Below are 13,929 nucleotides of genomic sequence, written 5' to 3'. Positions count from 1 at the left end.
TTTGGGGGTGCAACCCCTTCATCTCAGCCACTTTAGTAGCAAGGAAGGGGTTGCACCCACAAAACGTGTACATTGATCCCCCATGATGGGAGATAGTACATGTTGACACACTGTATGCAGCTTCCAAATTTGGCTTTTCTAAAAATATAAAAGTGTTTTAGAAAATTTAAAATGGATGCTAGCTAGTTTTGGGTGTTTCAGACTCTCCCTAAAACATCAATGATGTTCTTCATTTTTTGCTGAACATCATTGATGTTTTTCTGGATATTCACTAAATCGCGATTGCACTCCATTATCTCCCCAATGACTATCTGGGCACTTTCACTGGTAAAATGCGATTCTTCTTCCACAACATCCACATCACCTAAAAAGAAACCAAAAAACACACCATGTATTATAAATATGGAGGCATACATTGATAAGCTTACCTGAAGCTGTGGTCTCCGACACTTACCTGTTGTGGTAACAATTTCGCCAATTTCGACAATCTCTCCTTCCTCCTTCTCCTCTGCTTCTGGTGTTGGTATTTCCCCTTCTTCTGGAGGTGTGGGGTCCCTGGTGTCCTCAGACGTCCAAAAACGTCTCTCCCCTATGAGAATGTAAAAAAGGAATACTTAGCACACAGATATTTGAGGGCAGAAATAGGAATATGAAACATTGCTTGGAAGTGTCGTACAATTGTGTTTTCTGGCAGAGTTCAAAGGTGAAAACATTATTTTTGACACTTTCTAAAGCTGGAATACTTACCTGTTGTGTGAACAAATGTAGTCAAGTGCAAGTTGGCAAAACATCATTTTGAACGATGTTTATTACGAACGATTGAACCCATGAACATGAAAGTGGCCATTTTAAACTGTACAACATTAAATCAAAGCACATGGAGCAGTATGCAAGCAATAATAATAATATGAACACACGACAACTACTTACTTTTTTGAAGAACTCGCCTGTACTGATCGTGCTCCCTCAGTTTCAGATCTGATCAGTGTTTTCTCAGTTGACCCTTGGATCGTCGTACCCCAAAATTCTTCTGAAGACTCTTCACAACTTTAGTCATGATCTTGGCCTTTCTGACATTTGGGTTTGGGTAAGGTCCATACTTCCCATCATAGTCGTTCCTCTTCAATATGTCCTCCATCTCCAACATCTCTCCAAAAGACATATTTGAGGCCTTAAATCTCCTCCTCCGGGATCGGGATGTTTCTGGCTCCGGGCTTTCCTTGTGCTCCTCCTCGTTAGTAGTAGCATTATCATGCCCCTGCTGTGTCTCCGCCATGTGCTCTCCCCACTGCGCCAAAAGAGAAAGGGCAGGGAATAGTCTAGAAAGAACGTCAGGGGTGGGCAGAGTTTCACGCATGCACACTGTATATAAAACGCAACACACGTGTGTCGTACGTACGATCTGTGAGCAGAGGGAGAAGCTGATGCGCCGATCGTTCAAACGAAGGTACAATTTTAACTTGGTACATCACTAGCCTATACTGCTTCTAGATTGAGGCCTGTATTGGGACAAGATTAGGAGAGTTTAGCCTGACATTAGGGTTTGTCTTGTGTTGTGTCTTGCAGATAATATGGATGGGTTTAACGACCATAGCTTTCTCCCCCTGTTCATCGACAAGTACAGGGAGCTGCCCTGTCTGTGGCAAGCTACACATACCCACTACAGTAACAAATTAAAGAGGCAGGCAGCGATGGAGAAACTGCTGGAGTTGGTGAAGCCGGTGGTCCCCAGGGCAGACATCAACTATTTAAGATAGGAAATTGGTGGCCTGAGGAGTACATATCTGAGGGAGCGCAGGAAGGTGCAGGAGTCCATGCAAACTGAAGCAGCAACAGATGAAGTTTATGTCCCCAGGCTGTGGTACTATGAGAGGATGCATTTTCTGTCAGACCAGGCTGAGGTCAGGGAATCCCTCTCTACTCTTCCTTCCACGCGTCCTTCTACGCTTCATTCCACCCCTGCTGAGTCTTCCGGTGCCCAACCTGGGCCTTCCAGACAGGAAGAACTGGAGAAGTCCAGCTTGAGCCAGGTATAGTATTGTTCTACATATTTTGGGAGTAAAAATGAATGATGTTACCTTGATTGTTGCTCACTAATTGCTGATTTTATAATGTGTTTTACATATCAAATTAGACAGTAGTGGCCAAAACATTTGGGCCAAGAATGAAAAATGCTGGGCTCAGAATGATAGTCAGGCAGGAGGAGGTAGGGGTAAGTGGCAGCTAAGAGGTGGGCAGGCCTAGGAGCCTGACTGAATCCCAGGTCCCTCCCCTCCGCTTTCCCCCCAAAAGGGCCAGAAAGGAGGGGAATGTGGAGGAGTCGGCTCTGAAGCTAATTGGGGAGGCTTCAGTGGCTCTTAAAGCCACCCCCACATATCAAGAGGCCTTTGCCGCCTTGGCTGCCTGCAAACTCCAGCAAATGGAGGAAGGGCAACACCTCAGGTGTCAGGAGCTCATTATCCACACACTCAACAAGGGGTTGTTGGGCCAAATCACACAAACAACACATTTGTGTGATTTGGACCATGCTCCTCCTCCTTCTGCCACACCTCCAGCACCACAGCCACAGCCTGGAAGGAAGCGTGGAAGGAAGACCAGAGAGTGATAACCTGGGTTCAGTCTGTTCTGATAGAAGATGCAGCCTCTTGTAGGACCGCAGCCTGGGAACATAGATGTCATCTGCTGCTGTTCCGGATTTCTTGGACTTCAGGACCAGACTGTTCTCCCTCAAATATGTACTCCTCAGGCCACCAATTTTTGCATTTAAATAGTTGATGTGTGCCCTGGGGGCCAAAGGCTTCGCTAATCTCCCCAGTTTCTCCAGCGCTGCCTCCCTTTTTATTTGTTTTTGACACCTAAATAAAGGTTTTTTTGGTTCAAGAAATACTTGCCTATGTGTTTTACTTCAAAAAGGACAGTTTATTTGAGTGGCCGGGTACATTTCAAAAATACAAAGTCAAATTAATAACAAGGGGCACCAACACCAAACAACCTCCTCTAGATTAAAAAAGAAAACAATAAAATAAAAAAGATAATAATGGTGTTGTGGTAAGTTGACACACAAAACACACCAAAAAAATTCTGAAGATGAGCAAACTGTCAAAAAAGGAGATCTTGATTAAAAAAAACAACCACAAAATTTAAAACAAAAAAAATAAAAAAATGATTGGGGAGATGTGACGAATTAATTAAAATATTGTATTCATGAAATGAGGAAAAAGAATAAAGAAATAAGTTTTGGAGAAGTGTGTGTGAATATGAGCAGCAAAACAACTTCATTCTTGTAGCATTCTAAAGAAAAAGAGAATGCTCTGCATTAAAGCATTTTTAACATTGCAGCGTGACGAATGTGCTATATCGATTATGAGTGGTAGTTTTACCTGACCGAGCGCTTCCGTCTCAGAATTTATTCTAAGCATGCGTGGCACCTTGTCCGTCTGACTAGGCTACACACGGTCGCAATTGACACGCATCAGATCATGTTGTGGGAAAATTTTATAGCCAGCTCTCAAACTTTGTTGGTCGGATATTCCGACGGAAACAGTCCAACGGAGCCCACACACTGTCGGATTATCCGACAACACGGTCCGATCGGACATTTTCCATCTGATTTTCCGACCGCGTGTACAAGGGTTTAGCATTATTTTGGATGAAAACTGTGCTAATTAAATGAAAATCAGATGTTGTGTTCACATACAATAAAAAGTTTCTAGCCTGCACCTTCAGGTTTTGTCATCTGAAAAGTCGTAATCCTGTCGACAGCACTATATCAGTGGCGGCTGGTGCTCAAAATGCAGCCACTTGTGCCCCATCATATGCAGCCACTTGTGCCCCATCATATGCAGCCACATGTGCCCATCATATGCAGTCACTTGTGCCTGTCATATGCACCCACTTGTGTCCGTCAAATTCAGCCACTTGTGCCCAGTATATGCAGCCACTTGTGCCAATCAAATGCAGCCACTTGTGCCCATCAAATGCAGCCACTTGTGCCCATCATAGGCAGCCACTTGTGCCCATCATAGGCAGCCACTTGTGCCCATCATAGGCAGCCACTTGAGCCCCATCATAGGCAGCCAGTTGAGCCCCATCATATGCAGTCACTTGTGCCCAACATATGCAGCCACTTGAGCCACATCATATGCAGCCACTTGTGCCCATCATATGCAGCCACTTGTGCCCGTCATATGTAACCATTTGTGCCTGTCAAATGCAACCACTTGTGCCCAGTATATGCAGCCACTTGTGCCAATCAAATGCAGCACTTGTGGTCATCATATACAGCCAATTGTGCCCAGTATATGCAGCCACTTGTGTCCATCATATGCAGCCACTTGTGCCCGTCATATGCAGCCACTTGTGCCAATCAAATGCCATTTGTGCCCATCATATGCAGCCATTTGTGCCCATCAAATGCGGCCACTTGTGCCCATCATATGCAGCCATTTGTGCCCAGTATATGCAGCCAATTGTGCCCATCGCCTCACTACCCCCCCTCCCGTGGCTGGTCTGGTGGCACTTACTGCTCGTGTGGTGGGGCTCTGCTCCTCGGCGGGAAGCAGTGGCTCTTTTCCTCGGTGGGAAGCGACGGCTTTGGCTCCTGTGTCCGCTCGGCTCCTCAGGCTTCCTCCGCCGTGTCTTCTCTTCCCCCAAAGCGTTAGACATCTAATAGGATCACCTAATGCTTTGGCCAATCGGGAGACAGATCTCACTGACCTGCCTGTTGATTGGCAGGGAGGAACATTAGTGTGAAAATAGCAAAAATGTATTTGTTATGCCACACAACAGAGTGGGATCAGGACGCAGTGCTCTGCGACCTGAGCCAACCCTATTTTGAAGCCTAGAAGAGCCCCTGGCTCTAATAACATGCTTTACAATACACACCCCCGCCTATCCCCACCATAGTATTTCATGTGTCCAGCGTCCTGAAAGGTCCCACAATGCACAGGCCGCCACTGCACTATACTAACAATCAGATAATTGGCCGATCGTTCGTCGTATGAAATTTTACTTTCGATTTTCTGTATACTTTTTGCAGCTCAGTCACTCAAAATAGAGGATCAACACACAGCCATGCAACTAGCATTTTCAGGTTACCTGCCTCTGTATTTCTCTAACATAGGGTTCAGGGGTCTCCAAACTTTCTAAACAAGGGGTCAATTTACTGTTCTTCAGACTTTGGCGGAGCCGAACTGTGGCCAGTTGGAGGAGATAATACCTGAGGCTTGGTGGTCGATGAGAGTAAAAAAAATTACACATTATCCCTATGGATAGGAGGAGGCAGAATAATGCCCCATCAGTGGTATTAGTGGCAGGAATAGTGTCCCATTGCTGGTGCCATTGGGAAGAATAATACCCCATTGTTAGTTTTCAGTGGAAGGAATAGTGTCCCATCATTGTATCATTGGGAGGAATATTGTCTCATCGTTGGTGTGAGTGGGGGGAATAGTGCCCCATCGTTGGTTTCGGTGGAAGATTAGTGCTCAATCCTTGGTATCAGTGGGAGGCAGTGGTGGCCTGTTCATTAGGGGCACAGGGGCGCTGCCCCCCTAATCCATGCATCCGGCACCTAATCTACATGCAGGGTGCCGGACGCATGAATTCCAATGTTGTTGTTTTTTTAAGCACATGATTTAAGACAGAGTCGCGTTAATGTCTTCCTGTTTCTCCTCCCGGCCAATCAGGAAGTGGGTCCTGCGACCCGATTGGCCAGGAGTTCTAAGACCGATTGGCCATGAGTCCTAACTCCTGATTGGGAAAAGACGCGGGGGGGGGGGGAGTGCCACCTGGATGGAGTAAGTGCAGGGGTTGTGGTTGGCTGGCGGGCTGGGTGGGCTTTTGCGAGATCTGCAAGTCTACAGCATTGAAATTCAGCCACAGTGACCCCTGTGGTGGGATGACTATTGCACAACATAACTGAACCAGAACTTGCAGCAGACTTGCAGAATGTTTGCAAAGAAAGTTGATTTTTGAGTCATGCAATGCAGACTTGCTGCAATTGTGCAACGAATTTGTGAAGCCTGGCAAGTCTAGCAATTGTTTAGAAAGTCATTTTGAAACTTACAGCAAAATTGCTTGCTATCTGGGTAGCAGCTTCAATATCAGGCTACAATCACACACTGCATGCATAGGGAAGCCATTCGCTATGCATGCAGTGTGTGATTGTAGCCTGATATTGAAGCTGCTACAATCACACACTGCATGCATAGGGAAGCCATTCGCTTCAATGAGCCACCCTACATGTGACAAACATGGAAAAGTAGCTTATGTACCTTTTCTGAGTTTCAAGCACCATGTGCGTTTTAACTGTAGCACTCTAATGTTTAGGCAGGGTTGCTATTAAATTTGTTTGCCAAGTGATAGTTGCCTTGGCCAACTGCTAGGAGGCCAATTGATTTACCCCTAATTCTGGAATTGTTACACTTCTCTCTTCTGCCACTAGATGGGCAGGTATCTGGTGGCAGTAGATAAGATGAGGGCATTGCAAGGACAGATTAGGAATGAATGGGGCGTCTCAGCCAATGGGCAGGGATTTTCTTGGGTCCCTTGGCCTGCTGGGAGAGCCTATTTATTTGGGTGGAGTGAAGTGATCAGGGGTTCTGTGCCACCGGGACAGCTGTCTGGCTGGACGTGTATTGTATTTCCTCGGGCTGCTAGGCCAGAAACCTAAGGCCTATCCTGGGGACATTTGGCTGCTAGGCTATCTGACAGCCTATCCAGAAGTAGTGCAGGGTTGGCACCAGTACCGGAGCAGACTTCTTGCCAACCGGGGATGGTGAAGAAGTGGGAATGCATCAGCGAGCGCCAAGTCAGGGACCCAGCGGGACAGCAGAGGTGACACTTGTGTAGTACCAAGCAAGGACCTAACGTGTCAGTAGGGGGTGAAGCTTGAGTGTGAGTGCCAAGCCAGGGACCCAGCAGTGAATTGGGGGGTGACGCTTGAGGAAGATACTTAGTGCTACAGTTCAAGAGCTCAGGGGATCCAGTGGCTAGTGGATCTGAAGTCTAGTGAGAGAGACTGGGAGCTTGTTAAGTGAAGACCCACAGTGAGTGAGTGTGGGGTAAAGAGAACTGTTCGTGTTGCAGATATTTGAATCCAACTACCGTTAGTAACAGCTACAAGATTGTTGCCATAGGAGACAGCGGTTCTACCTATACAAAAGTGGTGTCTGGCTGGAGACCTGTATAGCTGTCTTCCTATTAAAGTCTTGGAGTCTTTCAATTATCATTGCATCTACCTAAGGGTTTCCTGGCCCTAATCCTCTCTCCCACAGTTCTGTTTAAGAGACAATAAATCTCTTTGCATTCAAAAAGTGTCTGGCGCCCAACTGTTTGTCTTGCATTACACCCACAATGTCTTGTAACCCACTCTACACAGAAGGATGTCAGCCGTCACTAACTCTGGAGGTCACCATTGGGCTTCAGGGGCCCCCGGGATTTTTCTACATAACAAAGTGTTTTACTGTATTTTTCCACACGTATTTTGTGTGAAATTGTGCGTCTACTTGTCATGTTTGGGGTGCTAGATGAAACCAGAAAGCATAAAATCCATTTCTTTTGTTTTTTTGTATAGTTTTCGCTCAGAAAAACAATTGGCAAAGCAAAAAAAGCACAAAGCTTGCTGCTCCTAAATAGGGAAACAAGCGACTTGGCGTGTTTGTTGCACGCACCCATAGTGTGGGGGTCATACTATGAATGCCCCCCAGGCGTCACGTATAGGCACTTTTGTGTCTTATGCCACGCACAGAGGGCAGTGCTATGCACCATTCTGAGTTTTGTTGCAATTTTGCATGTGTTTTACAAAACATGAGGCGACATTCATTGTTAATAGTACCTCACACGTGCATTGCTATAAAAGATGTGAAACCCAATGGTGATATGAGCTGTTCTGCTGCGTTTGTCATGTGTAGGGAATCCCATTGAAATGAATGCGCTGCCCTGTGTGTGTGTCGTAACAACGTGTGTGCATATATATCGGGTGCTATATCACGAGTTCACAAAACAGCCTGTCTATGGTCAGAGGTGGTCTGCTGAGCCTCGGGGCTGTGAGTGAAATACACACAGTAATATCATTGTAAACAGCGCAGCTCCCATCCTCCTCACACACCGCGTCCTCCCATCCACACTCACACCTCTGCCCGGGGCGGGGCCCCGTTCTGTCGACATACCGCATTGCGATTGGCCAATTCGAAGCCCAGAAGTCAGGAAGAACCAATCGGGTTAAAGAGAGAGTTTGCGGGTGGGTAGGCGGCTTGTCTGAACTGCAGGGCTGTGGTGGGAGTGAGTGGACAGTGATTAGGAGACTGCGCTCTGCTCGGCATTGTATGACTAAGCTCTGGGACCATACTAGCCGGACTGACTACCCTGGACTCCGCCAATGACAAGTGAGTAGTGCGGCATGTGCGAAGTGTGCCCAGCGTCTGCCAGAGGGCAATAAGGACAGACGTGTGATAGCATTGGTCTGCTGTGATTGGACGAGGGACACCGGAGACCCCTGTACACTGCTACGGGGCTGTACATTGCACTATACTAGTACACCTACCGGGGGTTGCCTATGTCCCTTCTCATCCCTCCTTTTATATGGCTTGTCCCTTCTCATACCTGCTTTTATTTCCCATGTCCCTTCTCATCCCTCCTTTTTATATGGCTTGTCCCTTCTCATCCCTCCTTTTATATGGCTTGTCCCTTCTCATCCCTGCTTTTATATCCCATGTCCCTTCTCATCATTCCTTTTTTAATGGCTTGTCCCTTCTCATCATTCCTTTTTATATGGCTTGTCCCTTCTCATCCCTCCTTTTTATATGGCTTGTCCCTTCTCGGCCCTCCTTTATATGGCTTGTCCCTTCTCGGCCCTCCTTCTTTATATGGCTTGTCCCTTCTCGGCCCTCCTTTATATCGCTTGTCCCTTCTCGGCCCTCCTTCTCTATATCGCTTGTCCCTTCTCGGCCCTCCTTCTCTATATCGCTTGTCCCTTCTCGGCCCTCCTTCTCTATATCGCTTGTCCCTTCTCGGCCCTCCTTCTCTATATCGCTTGTCCCTTCTCGGCCCTCCTTCTCTATATCGCTTGTCCCTTCTCGGCCCTCCTTCTCTATATCGCTTGTCCCTTCTCGGCCCTCCTTTTTTATATCGCTTGTCCCTTCTCGGCCCTCCTTTTTTATATCGCTTGTCCCTTCTCGGCCCTCCTTTTTTATATCCCGTGTCCCTTCTCATCCCTCCTTTTATATGGCTTGTCCCTTCTCGGCCCTCCTTTTTTTTTATATCGATTGTCCCTCCTTTTATATCGCTTGTCCCTTCTCGTCCCTCTTTTTTTTTTTTATGTCACAGGTCACATGTGATCCTCTGCCTTAGTGTCAGTCAGCAGTATTCTGTACCTTTAGCATGGTGTTAGTGTGTTATTGCATTAAGTAGAGGGAATGCCTTATCAGTAATAGGAATGTATGTGTTGATGGAGGGGACTGCTCCTGATCCCAGGAATGGAGAGGCCCTTCTATTACTCTGGAAGAGGAACTTGTGACTCACTGACAGGGAGTTGAAGTCATGCTGCTACAATTTTTGTCTCCTTGTGCTGTCTGAGTCAGCAGTGTTTCTCTTTACTAAAGAAAATCCCATGTTACACATTTTGATGGACTTGCAGACCTCATGTGCTACTTCAATGACATATGACTTTTTCTTTCTAGTAGTTTTTCTTCCTTTTAGTAGAATGTTTTACAGCCAAACTTAGTTTGCTAATAGTAATTACCAAGCAATGTTATCTATAAGAGGGAAATGTAATATATTGCAACTTGCCAGTTGCATTACTATTAATAATAATAATAATAATAATAATAATATTTTTTCAGAACAGAAAAATACATCTTGATCCTGCAAGAAATCCAGTATGCTTGTAACTTCCTGTTCATTGAATTGAAATCTCAAACAACATTATCAGCTCTCATCCATTCTCTTCTGTGAACTACAGAATTCCTCCCCATATAATAAAGATGAGGGGTATTTGTAGTTCACATCAGGAGATCATTTTACGGCAATCAGCTATGCTCCTTTGTAGATTCAGCATGCTGAGTGAGCATTGTCACACAGATAAGAAATGTGTTGCAGGGAAACATTATATAAAAAAAAAAAAAAACGTGGAAAAAAACAAAACAAATGCGGCCAGCACGTTTTAAGACTGTTAAAGTAGTATAAAATATTCGGCTTTAAAAAAAAAAGTGTCATACCTGCACAGAGCAGCCCTTATCTTCTTCTTGGGAACTCTGTCGGTGCTCCTGGCTCCTCCCCCTTGACAAGTGCCCCGAGCCCTGCTCTATGCATCCATAAGAGACACAGAGCCACGGCTCAGCCCTGCCCCTGCTCTCTCCTCACTGGCTGTGATTGACCGCAGTGGGAGCCAATGGCTCTTGCTGCTGTCTCAGCCAATGAGGAGAGAGAGTCCTGGGACAGCCCAGGCCCTTGTGCACATCTGTGGATCGAGAGGGGGCTCAGATGAGTATTGGAGGGGGCTGTGGGGGGAGCAGCACACAGGTTGTTTTTTTTTTTTTTTTTTTTTTTATACCTCCAGTCTTTGCAAGAACTTTAAAGTGGCTCTAAAGCCTCAAGGTTTTTTTTTTTTCCTTTAATGCATTCAGGTAAACTACTCTGTGCTGCAGGAGCCCCCCAGCGCCCCCACCCCCTTATCCTTGCATGAGCCTAATCCAATCCAGCGATGGGCATGAGAGCAGCAGCTGTCTCCCCCCTCTCATTGGACACCTTGATAGCAGCAGCAGCCATTGGCTCCTGCAGCTGTCAAATGCCTTGATGAGAGGGCGAGGCCGAGTTGTCTGGTCTGTGTCAATAGACCCAGACTGGGCAGCTTGGGAGCTAGCAGGTGGCCCAATGAAAAATGGCTTTCCCTGGGGGCACTCGCTGAAGAGGGGCCTGGAGTGCAGACGGGGGGGACACCAGAAAAGGAGGATTGCTGGGGCTGCTCTGTGCAAAATCATTGCACAGAGCCTGTAAGTTTGACATGTTTGTTGTTTTGGTTAAAAAAACAAAAAAAACAAAGGTTATAATCATAAGTGCATTTTCGATGAACATGGATCCCTATTAACAATGTTCAATGGTGTGGAAACTTGCTAAAATGCAGAGGTGTATATACACAATAAAGATGATGCAATAATAGTGCAGAGCTAGAATCTGTGAATAAGCCAGCAAAAATATCCTTATCCTTACGATTCAAGATTACACTGGGAAGTAAAGCAGAAAGAGCGCTCTCATGGTTTAGTACAATAAAATAATTTTAATAGCAAAATAAGTATTGCACTTACAAGAAGGTAGAGGATAAAAGCTCGACGAACATCCATACAGCACATACAGTATTCCTACAGGCTCTGCTCCTGGGCACAAAACCAGCCAACCATATAAATGCAAATAGAGTGATTATGTCACCATCATAGGTCCACCCTACGTGTTTCGTCATAGAGGATGTTGTTTGGGGACGGGCCAGAAATGCACACTTAAGCTGGCCTTACACTTTTCAAATTTTGGCTAAATTCGGGTGAACCAGTAGAAATGTGCTTATGGCAACCCCCTCCAGTCCAACAGCCTTTAATTGGAAATCCAAGGAGCCGGGCCAAAAATTGTCAGCCAATCGGATGCAACTGCTGTTTGAGTATTCAGTAGCCCAACAGGGGGATTTAGCCAGCTGCACTAAGCATGCTTCTAGGAATATGTTGGATGCAGCCTGAACAAAAAGAAAAATCTATCAGTGTATAGCCAACCTAAGGTCCATGTCATAGCCATCAACTTTGGAGCAAAAACTGTGTGTAGCCACAAACCTGTGCTTGTTTTATGTGGTTGTTTGTAGCTAGCTTTAGCAATGCAACTACCAATAGTAAGTGTGCCATGGCCATCAGCAGCTGCATTGGATGACATGAATAACTGCTGAAGCAGGTGTTAATAATGCCCAAACTCAAAAATCCAAGAGGTCATCTTTGACACTCTCTTTGCCTTTTGGCTTCAAAATCTGGTGAAGCCCATACACAGACCAACAAGTACACATTTGGCTTCAAAATTTTAAGCCCATACACAGACCAAGTGGAAGAGATTTGGCTTCAAATTTAGCTGAAGCCCATACACAGACCAAGTAGAAGATATTTGCCTTCAAAATCTGGTGAGGCCAATATAGGTTAGAAGATTTGGTCATGTGAATGCTTCTTTGTGTGCATCCTCCTTGTATGACTGCTTCTAATGTTTCCTGCACTGTAAGGCCAGTTTTTCTGGGGGAAGATTTGCCCTCTACTCCTGTTCTGGTGACAACTCAAATATTTGGGTTTTTCCACACTCTCAGCCCTGGAGACCAAGGAAAATGGAGAGGATGAATCCTCCCAGTGGGCACACCAACAGTAATAAAAACATGATAGGGATTCTAACCTTCCCAATATAGTTTTGTCTATACATGCACTTTTTTATTTTTTATTTTTTTAGTTCTGCCCAACATACTATTCTTGAGACTTTTTTTTGATCAGAATGCTTTTCTATATTGTGAGGATTCTTGGTACAAAGTAAGTATTCATGTCTCGTACCCGAGGGGGCCACTGCGGAATCTGACATGACGAGTACTGTAGTAGCGTTCGCTACTACAGTGATAGACAAAATCTTTCGGGGTCTTGTGACAGACAACTTCCCCCTCTATACACTTGCCGCAGGGGATTGCTTCTAAGGCCTCATACAAACCGACATTTTTTACAGAGACTTTATTTTTTTTTTTTAATCTTAAAAACGCCACTCCACGTTATTCAATGGCCTCATGCACACCATGGCGTTTTTAAGCTCCAAAAAAAAAAAAAAACAGGACTTGTGTGCTGAGAATCTTGAAGGGGAACCCTGCCAAAATTGAGAAAAATTTGCGTGAGGGTCCTCCCAAGACAATACTTCGTGTGGTATGGATCTTAAAGTGGGGTACCCCCTAAAAAAAAAAAAAGAAAATGAAAAGTCAGCAGCTACAAATACTGCAGCTGCTGGCTTTTAATAATTGGACACTTACCTTCCCCAGGGTCCAGCGATGCGGGGGAACGAAGCCCCCCCCCCCTCGTTCCCCGCTCTGCTCGCGGCGCCGTCATGCGTACTGTGGGCACCCGGCTGTGGCTTCAGAGCCGGGCACCCACGGCGCATGTGCGAGCGGCGCAGGGCGCCGTGATACGCCGTACAGTCACCTGGGTCCTGTCACGAATGTGCGGCGCGAGGGGAAGTGATGTCACCAGCCCGGGCAAGGAAGAAGGCAGACTACAAGGGAACCCCTAGCAACAGGTATTTAGAGGTGAGTAAAAAAATTTTTTGTTGCCAATTATTTTTTTTATTTTATTTTTTACGAATTTTAAGCAGCTTTTAATTTTTTGGTGGCAACACCGCTTTAAGGGGAAACCTCCCCGCCAAAACCAAAATGGCATGGGGGGGGGCCCCCAAGATCCATACCAGACCCTTATCCAAGCACGCAGCCCAGCAGGTCAGGAAAGAGGGGGGGGGAGAGCACCCCCCCACCTGGACCATACCAGGCCACATACCTTCAACATTGGGGGTGAGTGCTTTGGGGCAGGGAGGGGCTCTGCACCCCACCGCAAAGCACCTTGTCCCCATGGTGATGAGGACAAGGGCTTCTTCCTAACAAACCTTGCCATTGGTTGTCGGGGTCTGCAGGCGGGGGGCTTATCGGAATCTGGAAGCCTCCCTTAACAAGGGGGGGCCCAGATACCGGCCCCAGACCCTAGGTGAATGAGTATGGGGGTACATCTCCCACTGCTCTTCTGATGTTGACTCTACACGATCTCCCGATGTAATGCTGGGCCCGCCGTGTGCAATGCCTTTTATATTTGGCATGGGGTGGGGCAACCCGATGATGTAATTTGGATTCCGCGCCCCCTGTGACATTGCCCCAACATGCCCTGCTCACAATGGGCC

General features: G+C 46.3%; 1 protein-coding gene across 1 annotated transcript in view; it reads left to right on the top strand.

Annotated features, from left to right (window-relative positions):
- The first annotated feature begins 8,228 nt into the window (after positions 1-8,228).
- GAS2L3 (growth arrest specific 2 like 3) overlaps positions 8,229-13,929 on the top strand; it is a 54,065-nt gene continuing 48,364 nt past the window's right edge. The window contains exon 1 of the mRNA XM_077472279.1: positions 8,229-8,384. The gene's annotated coding sequence lies outside the window, so the exon portion shown is untranslated. The remainder of the gene's footprint in view (positions 8,385-13,929) is intronic.

The sequence above is a fragment of the Lithobates pipiens genome, unplaced genomic scaffold, assembly GCF_037356315.1.
Source record: "Lithobates pipiens isolate NorthernLeopardFrog02 unplaced genomic scaffold, aLitPip1_a1.2 Scaffold_8, whole genome shotgun sequence".
Taxonomy (NCBI): Eukaryota; Metazoa; Chordata; class Amphibia; order Anura; family Ranidae; genus Lithobates; species Lithobates pipiens.
The sequence above is the reverse complement of the archived record's forward strand: the minus strand, read 5'-3'. Positions and strand labels throughout refer to the sequence as shown.